At 41.2% G+C, this 10,487-nt stretch overlaps 1 pseudogene; it reads right to left on the bottom strand.

The window, feature by feature from the left end:
- Positions 1-2,478: 2,478 nt before the first annotated feature.
- LOC128113097 (interferon-inducible GTPase 1-like) lies at positions 2,479-7,524 on the bottom strand (annotated as a pseudogene).
- Between the last annotated feature and the right edge of the window lie 2,963 nt (positions 7,525-10,487).

The raw sequence follows: 10,487 nt of genomic DNA, 5'->3' as shown, positions 1-10,487 counted from the left end.
AACTTAGAGAATGAAGCTATGGCCAAGATAGACAGCTAGCAGGATAATAGAGGAGGTTTTCAGCTGCACACTCAGGTTTGATCCTGTCCTTGTGATTGCAGTACTGAGGCCTTTCATGCCAAGCTAATCCTTGTTCTTCTTTCCTGCTGCCAATTAATTTGTGTCCCCTTTCTTCTATATTTTCTCTCCTTCTATATAATCTATTTCTTTTTAAAAGTTGTATTTTTGTATTATAAAGTAAAAAAAAAAAAACGTATTTGAGTGTATTGCCTGCATATCTGTAAGTATGCCATGTACATGGAGTGTGTGTAGAGGCCTGAAAACTGGAACTGGAATTTTAGAAGGTTGTGAGCTGCTTGGTGGGTTCCAGGACTTGAACGTGGGTCTTCTGGAAGAGCAGCCAGTGATCTTAACTGCTGAGCCACCTCTCCAGTCTCTGTGAGTGGTAGAACCTTTAGTATATGTGGTCAAGTGTAGGTGCTTCGATGTTGTGTGAATGTCCTTAAAGGGGTTTGTGTGATCTTGTCCTTTCTATTGCTTTTGCTTCCTACCTGTGGGGTGAACAGTTTGCTTGGTTACATGTTGACCACCGTGTCAACACTGTAACAACCATGATGGTGTAATTCAGCACCGTTGTGAAACACCTAAATCAATAGATACGCCCAATTTTGTCACAGAAACTTTGACCATAAGCCAACAAAAATCTTGCCTTTTTTTTGTTGTTTTTTGAGAGATTAATTATTCCAGGTATTTGGGTATGTTGATGGTAAACTAAGGCTTTGTCAGCCCATGCATTTTGCATCAGGTATATTCAAACTTTATCGCCGTTAAACTTAAAAATACTTTGAGTTGTTGTCGTTTGTTTTATTGAAATGAATGTCTTAGGTTCAATAACTTGCATTATAGGCTTGTTATGTGAAATGAATTTATTAATAACAAGCTCCATCAATGACATTGGAGGAAGAGTTTTGGGAAGGCTGTGATGCTAGCAGAGGTCATGAGGATGACACAATGATGTCAGGAGAGATGGTTTTATGGAGAGAGCAAGAACACGTGGCACATGAGTAAGTGAAGTCCTGTGTGGCCATGAGGATGATTGACCTCGCCAAGGACCTGCCTGACTGTGGTGGCACCTGGACCTGATGACCAGTGTGCAGAAGTTTGAGTAATACTTCTACAATATTATTACTGCAGCCTAAACTACTACACCACTATCTTCTTCTGTTTCTCTTCCAGCCCTTCTAACTAAGGTACTGATCATCATACTTCATCCAGACAAAAACAAAGTGTTAGTCCTGGGAACAAGATGTGAGATTTTCAGCAAATAAAAGGGACACTGCCAGCAGTCCAAAGGATCAATCATATCATGGGTGTACTGGGAGTGTCAAACACCAACATCAAATGCCCTTTTTTTTTGGTTTTTCGAGACAGGGTTTCTCTGTGTAGCTTTGCACCTTTCCTGGGACTCACTTGGTAGCCCAGGCTGACCTCGAACTCACAGAGATCTACCTGGCTCTGCCTCCCAAGTGCTGGGATTAAAGGCGTGCGCCACCACCGCCCGGCCAAATGCCCTTTTTTTTTTTTTTTTTTTTTTTTTTGGTTTTTCGAGACAGGGTTTCTCTGTGTAGCTTTGCGCCTTTCCTGGAACTCACTTGGTAGCCCAGGCTGGCCTCGAACTCACAGAGATCCGCCTGGCTCTGCCTCCCGAGTGCTGGGATTAAAGGCGTGCGCCACCACCGCCCGGCTAAATGCCCTTTTTAATCAACAGTTTGTTAAGTATTTTACGGTGCCACAGATAGATTAAAGTAATTCTTCAAGATAAGTAATGACAAAAAGAGGATCTCAGGGTTCTCCACTGGCCCGGGCACAGAATTATAAGTGTTCTTTAGTTACTATCGCTAGAAAGATTCTGATGAGGAGTTTTAAGAATTGATTGTTCATTAACAAACTTGTGGTCTCTACAGTTATGGTTTCTTTTGACTTTAGTTTTAAGTCTACCTGTTGAGAAAATCTATAAGTCATTCCAGACCTTTTATAAACAGGTTTGTTGAGAGCAGGAAAGGGGTAAAGTTCAGGTGAGTGTGTATATGTGTATGTGTGTGTTTGTATTTGTATTTGAGATACAGAAAGGAGGGAGGGAGAGAGAATCTGAGCGAGATGATTCTGTTATAACTCAGGTCCGTGGGCTTATCCTTAAGTTTTCTCATGGTGTTACAGATTGGAGAAAGACTCTCTGGTGTTAACCATTAGGTGTTATGGTCAGTAGCTGTGGGTGAATTGAGTCTGATCTAGTTCCTTGTTTTTAGTGTTTTTGTTTTTTGAGGCCAGGCCTCACCAGGTAGCTCTAGCAGGAATTCACTATGTAGACCAGGTTGGCTTCAAACTCACAGACACGTGCCTGCCTCTGCCTCCTGAGTGGAGACATGGGGTTAAAGGCAAAAGATGTGCACCACCATGCCTGGTCTGTACTTGTCTGAACTAGTTTCTTGAATATGTCTCTCTAAGGAGAACTTTGGCGTCTTCAGTCACCGTGTCAAGGAAAAAAAGTTGAAAGTAAAAAGTTTTCCTAAAGTAAAGACCTGTAGCAAGGGCCCCACCCTTAGCTGAGGCAAATTTCTCTAAATATTTCAAAAATTTTTCTCCAAATGTTTTTTTCTTTCTTAGTTTCTAACAAATAAGGAAATTTAATGATTTCTTTCAGTTGTTCAACAGGCACTTGGGAAGCCTTTGCCATGAATTCCAGGCATTCATCATCCACTCCAAAGAGGACTCGAAAGTGGTTTAAACTTGCCTTCAGCCTCTCCACATCCTTGTCCTTGAGGATGCCCTCTACAGGAACAATAGCCGAAGTTCCAGCCTTGACAGCCTCCAACCAATTCGTCAGCTGCATAGCCTTGTACTTTCTGTCAATGACTGCCTCAGTAATGTTTGGTAAGGAATTCATAAAGTTTTGAAGTATGTGAGTAGAAAGTTTGTTTTTCAGCAAGTCTTTCAGGATTGGGAAATCATAGATAAATTTTTGTTAGAGATCAAGAAAATCGGTGGTACATCAAGGTTGATTTCCTTAAAGTTATTCTCATAGTAGCTTCGGATATGCTGCAGTAACTTTACTCTGTTAAAGGTATGTTTGCATCCTTTCTCAAATTCTAAATCTCTGTCCACCTTGGTTCTCATGAAGTAGAAATCCTTCTTTATCATGCTGACTGCTTTGGCGAGGTCTATATCATTTTTCCTAAAGTGTGTGGCAGAAACAATAATGAAGAAGTCATACTCATTGAATTTCATTTTCTTCAGATAATCTTTGGGTGGGAAATTTGTGGTTCCAATCCCAGGCAGGTCCCATATAACCACATCCAGAATGTCGGGGTGTCTGTATGGAGTTCTCCTCATGGTTGTCTCCACCACCCCAATTGGAGCTGATTCTTCCTCTTCATGTCCAACCCCCCTGAAGGCATTAATGAAACTGGACTTCCTAGTTCCAGACTCTCCTATTACAGCAATATTGAGTGGGGTCCTGCTAATTTCTCTTAATGCATCAGTAATTACAGCACTTGCCTTCTGAATGTTTCCTTGTGCCAGATGTAACTCAATTGAAGTGATGGTTTTCTGAGAAATGATCCCGTTTTCAGCTTTATTTGTCTTAAAATATCCAATGAAGCTGGAGCATATGTCTTCATCCTTAAATGTCGGAGAAGAGCTGACTCATGACCGTAAGCAAATAAAGGCACTGAAAGGAAGAAGGGAGAGTAAGTTGCTAGAGACTGATGTCAGAGAGACAACTTTGTGCTTTGTCCTCTCCAAACCATTGCATCATCCAGATCGATGCCTGTCACGCTCTGATGGGGACTGGTTCTTATGTATTTCTATTTGCTCTCAGTTAAGTCTTTTATGATGAAAAATTTAAAACTCAACCAAAGTAAGAGCATTCATGACACCATCTGCATGAGCCCTTTAGCTTGCTTCAACTACTTTAGAAACCAGAGTAACTCTGTTGCATGTAATCTGACTGGAGTCTTCCAGGCAAATCCAAGATATTCTTTCATTCATGTATACTTCCTTTAGTATGTGTCTTCAAAGTATGGGGAATTTTAACCACCACAAGTGTAATTTCTCAAACTGAGAAGCAGATAATAACTGTTATCTATGTTAATCAAGGTCAAATCTTTCCAACAGTCACATAAACCTTCAGTTTACACTTTTACTTTCAGCCATTTTTATTTAGTTGACATAATTACTAATTTATTTTACTTCTTTCTTTTCCATAACTTAGAATCCATCTTCATGAGTAATGAAAACTTACAATAATAATACAAAGCTTCTTCATGCTTAAAGTCCATATTAAAATTCATTTACTCAATGTAATATTTCAGTGTGCTCAAGCTATTATTTAGCTCTGTTTTATTTTTTAATAAAAATCATCTACCTGTGCACTGGAGAGTTCCACAGTTTGTAGAATGCTTCTAGAATGAAGAAGGCCCTGGGTTCAATCTGCAATATTGTATAAACTTGGCTGGATGTGGACACACATACAGATAAAATCTTACAAACTCATCTACATGTTGGTCCATATGCAGCCAAGATTATGTATTAAAAAGCAGACTAACACAGAACATAGCAATGAGCACTTTTAGCAAAGTAGCAGAATACAAAATCAACACAAAAATCAGTAGTTCTTCTACATGCCAGTAACAAACTTCCTAAGAAATAAGTCAGGGTGGAATTAACTAAATTAACTAAATTAGTTAACTATCCCATCAAATTAACTAAAATACAAACACTCAGGCATAAGCATAATCAAGGAGACCAAAGACCTTCACAATAAAAACTTGAAGAAAGGAATTAAAGATGACGCTAGAAGATGGAAAGGCCTTCTGTGCTCATGAAGTGGGAGAATTAGCTCTATGAAAATAACTGTATCACTAAACCTGACCTTTGGGTACAAGGCAACACATGAAAATTCCAGTTCCATTTTTTTTATTAAGAGATTTTCTATTCATTTTACATATCAACCACAGATTTCCCTATCCTCTCTCCTCCCATCCCGAGCCCCTCCCCAACCTACCCCCCATTCCCATCTCCTCCAAGGCAAGGTCTCCCATAGGGAGTTAGCAGAGCCTGGTACATTCAGTTGAGGCAGGTCCAAGCCCCTCCTCCCTGCACCAAGGCTGCAAAAAGTGTCCCACCATAGGCACTAGGCTCCAAAAACCCAGCTCATCCATTCTTCATAGAAGAGAAAAACCAACCTTAAAATCCACACAGATGGACAGAAGACCTATAAAAAACCACAGCAATCCTGAATGAAGAGCAATCGTGGATGCATCATAATACCCGTGAACTGCCTAGAATGCAACCACAGTGACAAGAAGCAGCCTGGTATTACAGAGAAAACAAACAAGCAACCAACCCACCCCCAGAAATGCAGGCCAAGGAACTGGATAGAGGAACCAGAAATAAAGGCAACCATGGAATATTGACAGAGGCATCACAAATATACACAGGAGAAAAGATAGTTTCTTCAGCAAATGATCTGGGAAAGCTAGATAGTCTCATATAAAAGTGTCTAATTGTTTCTCTTTTTACTTTGTTGGGAAACCACCATTATAATTGTCCATGGGAGTAGAACTAATATTTACATTCCTGCACTCCCCCCAAACCAGCAACATTTGGGTGTTCCTTCCCTCTCGCCTCCCTCCTCTCTGACATTTGTGTGATTTTACCCTTGCTGATTAATAACTAGAGTGAGACAGAATCTCAATGGAGTTTGTGTTTTAAGAGTTACTGTGTTTATTTATGTGTTTATTTTCGGGGGGAGGTGGATAGCATTGCTTGCCACTGGGTGTCTGTGTGTGCAGAAGCCAGAAGTAGTCATTGGCTTCCTCTGCCACCACTTGGTGCCTATTACTCGGGAACAGGGTTTCCCTGAATCTGGGTCTCACTTCTCTCCTAGGCTGGAAATAATCAAGCCCCAAGAAATCCTCTTGTCTCTGGATCCACTCAGTGCTCGTGTTACAGGCATTTCCTGGTCGTCTGCCCAACTTGTTATATGCTTGCTGGGATGTGAACTCTGGTCATCACAATTATGGAGCAAGCTCTGTTAACCACTGAGAAATCTTTCCAGCTCCTCAGTGTAGTTTTTGATTTGCATTTTTCTGGGCTAAAGATTTTGAACGTTATTGTCAGATATTCATTGGACATTTTTGCTTCTTTTGAGGAATGTCTGTTTTGTTCAATTGCTCATTATGGATGGAATTTGATATATTTGTGTTTAAAACAGCATGTCCTATATACATTCTGTATACTTATCCATCACTGGATGAATCCAATCCCAAATGGTCACCCCTAAATACATCTACATACAAGCAACATTAAATGGACTCATTGTCGGTTGTATATGTACATATACTTATGTCTATATATACAACAATAATTAAAGAAGTCATGAATTGGGGAGATCATGGGATGACTTTGAAAGGGGGAAGGGAGGGATAGAATTGATATAAATACATTGCTCATGTATAAAATTCTAAATAAATTTAAATTTAAAAAGAGGCTTCGTTGATGAAGAGTGAGAGCTACTTTTATCTGTGGTTATAAGGACAAGAATTTCCAATACAGTTAATGCCATAATGATTTAGGAAAATGCAGTAATAAGTGCTTCTCTAGTGTCTGTAACCTCTCCAATTATGGATAGTAGTCTAGGTTTACAGTACCAGGCGTAAATTCCTTTCTATAGAATGGGACTGAAGTCCAATTAAAATCTTTGATAATGTAAAGCGTCACCACTGCATCATTGGGGACGTCTTGCTGGGCTGGTCATTGTGGTTTCTAGGCTTTACAGCTGTGCGGGAATGGTTTTTCTGAGAAATGTTGTCTTTACAAATCAAACTTTCACCTGACCTGGAACCAAGTTAATAATGTGCTTGGAGATCATTTAGGAGTATGCACTCATTCTTCTTACATGCTGAGTGTTCTACTGGGTCAGAACCAGCTGATTTTTAAGAAAAACATTGTAATCAGTCTTACTATGTTTTGGATGCCATGCTGAACTCGTTCCCTGATTTTCCTTTGTGACCCATTCATATCCCTGATTCAGGACAATGTAAGTATGCCTAAAGTGCAGTGGCTAGACCTAAGCCCATTTGCTGAAAACAGTGGGGTATTGAAAAGTGTCCCTCTTCCAAGTAAATTCTTGAAAGCCACATGTGGGTATAGACTGATGACATCTGATTGTGAAATTGTGTGCTGTTCTGAGTTAATAGGGCCAAAGAACACTCTCCCCCAGCTTGTGAGGCTGCTGTAAAGATTGATTATCCCCCATTCCTCCATTGTACCATGTTTACTGTGCTGATGAATAAACATGATAGCCTTAGTTCAAGGGATCAGGTCAGAGGAGACAGCAGATCTGTTCTGACAAATCAGGCTCACTCTTGGGTAAATGACACCAAAGGTCAGTTTCTTTTTCTTCTCATCATGCTCCAGTGGGGTTAGGCCCATTGCTTGCTTTTCCCCCTTGGCACCTTGCATAGCATCTGATACTGGGAGAGCTAGTCTCAGTGGGGAGGCTTCCAGGTCAATTCCAGATGGATTCCTCCAAGTCCTGTGACCAAGGTGTTTTCAGTAATAGGGCCTTATCACCAAGTTCTGGGAGGCCCCCAAGGGCGATGGCAATGGCCTGGGTTGTTTTGGTGGTTTTCTGGACCCTCTGATTGACAAGTCAAAGAAAGGTTTCCCATGCCCCGTACTGGGATTTTCCTTAGATGGTCTTTGGTTCTTAGAGGGGAGCATTATCACTCCATGTTGCATGCTTCCATTAAAATATGTGCATTTACATTTATACACATTATTTATAGATATACATTACATATGTACTTTAAAGTAGGCTTGTAAAGTAATATGTTCCCCCAGGGCTTTTCAAACGGCCTTAGTGTTATCTCTCCTTCAGTCTTCCCTCTCCCTCTGCGATGCCCTGCCCCCAGTTAACGCCCCTCCTGCTTTCCCCCTTTCCTTCTTCACAGCGTGTGTGTCCGATCACCCTCGTCTATAGAGTGTCTTTCCCTCCTTCCCTATGGTCCCTGTCTGTTTTCATTGTTTCTGTAATTATCACAGATTATACACTCAAATCTAAAGATTCTCAGCTAGAACCCACAGCTAAGAGAATAAATAGCGTCTGTCTTCCTAGGTCTGGTCACCTCACTCAGTAGTCGTCCCCCATTCTATCCATATACTGGTGCATTTCATCATTTCTTTTTTTTCTTTACAGCTGAAAAGATTTCCAATTTATATATGGACCACATTTTTAAAAGATCTACTCATAAGTCGAAGGACATCTAGGTTGTTTACATTTCCTAGCTATTGTGAATAGATCGGCAATGAACGTGGCTGAGCAAGTGTCTCCTCAGTAGGATATAGATTCCTTTGAGTGTATGTCAAGGGGTGGTACAGAGGTCCACGACCATTCACAATGCAGAGAACAAGTGACAATACAGGGAACAAGTGACGCTGGGATAACCAACCCCAACTGATACATCTTCCGTGCATCCATCACCTCTAGGACTCAGGGAAACTCACAGAAGAGGAGATGGAGAGACTGTAAGAGTAAGAAAACCAGGACATCGGCTGCAAATGTGTTTTTTTAGACATGGCAAGGATGCTCTACCCATAAAATCTCAAGAATATGGTTGCCTATGCAAGGTGGGCATAATGACATCAACTGACATATCAATGTGGATGGAGGAAATTTCTCAAAGTCTCATCTTTAGATGAATAGCTACAGGCAAAGCCAATGGCTGCTGAGAAAGGGAGAACCAGTTTTCTCCAGCAACAAGTCTACTGATAGGTCATCCAATCCCTAGTGGTCAGTCCTAAACACATGTACATATGAGCAGCACTAATTGGATTCAGTAGGATGGTGTGTGTGTGTGTGTGGGGGGGTGTGGTAATAGGAGAGATTATAAATTTGAGAGGGAGTAGTGGAGGATATATGGTGAGTTGGAATGGAGAGAATGAGGGGTGGAAATCAATAATTCATGTATAGAATTCTGAAAAAATTAAATAAAACCTCCAACAATCTAGAGTTCTATGCAGCACTGGTTACAAGTATACATATTAACAGGAAAATATAGAACACTGGAATAGGGGAGTGTGTATACTGGAGCACAGTGAGCTCAGGGTATGAGTGTAAAGTGTACACTAGAGCACAGTGAGCTTAAGGTATGAGTGTAAAGTGTACACTGGAGCACAGTGAGCTTAGGGAATGAGTGTAAAGTGTACACTGGAGCACAGTAAGCTTAGGGAATGAGTGTAAAGTGTACACTGGAGCACAGTGAGCTTAGGGAATGAGTGTAAAGTGTACACTGGAGCACAGTGAGCTTAGGGAATGAGTGTAAAGTGTACACTGGAGCACAGTGAGCTTAGGGAATGAGTGTAAAGTGTACACTGGAGCACAGTGAGCTTGGGGTATGAGTGTAAAGTGTACACTGGAGCACAGTGAGCTTAGGGAATGAGTGTAAAGTGTACACTGGAGCACAGTGAGCTTAGGGAATGAGTGTAAAGTGTATACTGGAGCACAGTGAGCTTAGGGAATGAGTGTAAAGTGTTCACTGGAGCACAGTGAGCTTAGGGAATGAGTGTAAAGTGTACACTGGAGCACAGTGAGCTTAGGGAATGAGTGTAAAGTGTACACTGGAGCACAGTGAGCTTAGGGAATGAGTGTAAAGTGTACACTGGAGCACAGTGAGCTTAGGGAATGAGTGTAAAGTGTACACTGGAGCACAGTGAGCTTAGGGAATGAGTGTAAAGTGTACACTGGAGCACAGTGAGCTTAGGGTATGAGTGTAAAGTGTACACTGGAGCACAGTGAGCTTAGGGAATGAGTGTAAAGTGTACACTGGAGCACAGTGAGCTTAGGGAATGAGTGTAAAGTGTACACTGGAGCACAGTGAGCTTAGGGAATGAGTGTAAAGTGTACACTGGAGCACAGTGAGCTTAGGGAATGAGTGTAAAGTGTACACTGGAGCACAGTGAGCTTAGGGAATGAGTGTAAAGTGTACACTAGAGCACAGTGAGCTTAGGGTATGAGTGTAAAGTGTACACTGGAGCACAGTGAGCTTAGGGAATGATTGTAAAGTGTACACTAGAGCACAGTGAGCTTAGGGAATGAGTGTAAAGTGTACACTGGAGCACAGTGAGCTTAGGGAATGAGTGTAAAGTGTACACTAGAGCACAGTGAGCTTAGGGAATGAGTGTAAAGTGTACACTGGAGCACAGTGAGCTTAGGGAATGAGTGTAAAGTGTACACTGGAGCACAATAGGATGAAGAAGGGTCAGGCAGTCTCTTAGAAACACAGACACCGGCAATCAACAATGTGACTCGGGATTTTTTTCTATAAATGTAACTGAAGACTCAAAGAACAAAACAACGTGAAGACAAATACAGCAAGAAATTTAACTTGGATTTATATAAAAAAAAGTGGGGGGAACAGCAATAA

This window comes from Peromyscus californicus, unplaced genomic scaffold (genome assembly GCF_007827085.1).
Source record: "Peromyscus californicus insignis strain IS unplaced genomic scaffold, ASM782708v3 Scaffold_17__1_contigs__length_78620276, whole genome shotgun sequence".
Classification (NCBI taxonomy): Eukaryota; Metazoa; Chordata; class Mammalia; order Rodentia; family Cricetidae; genus Peromyscus; species Peromyscus californicus.
Note: the sequence above shows the minus strand (reverse complement) of the source record. Positions and strands in the feature narration are given on the sequence as shown.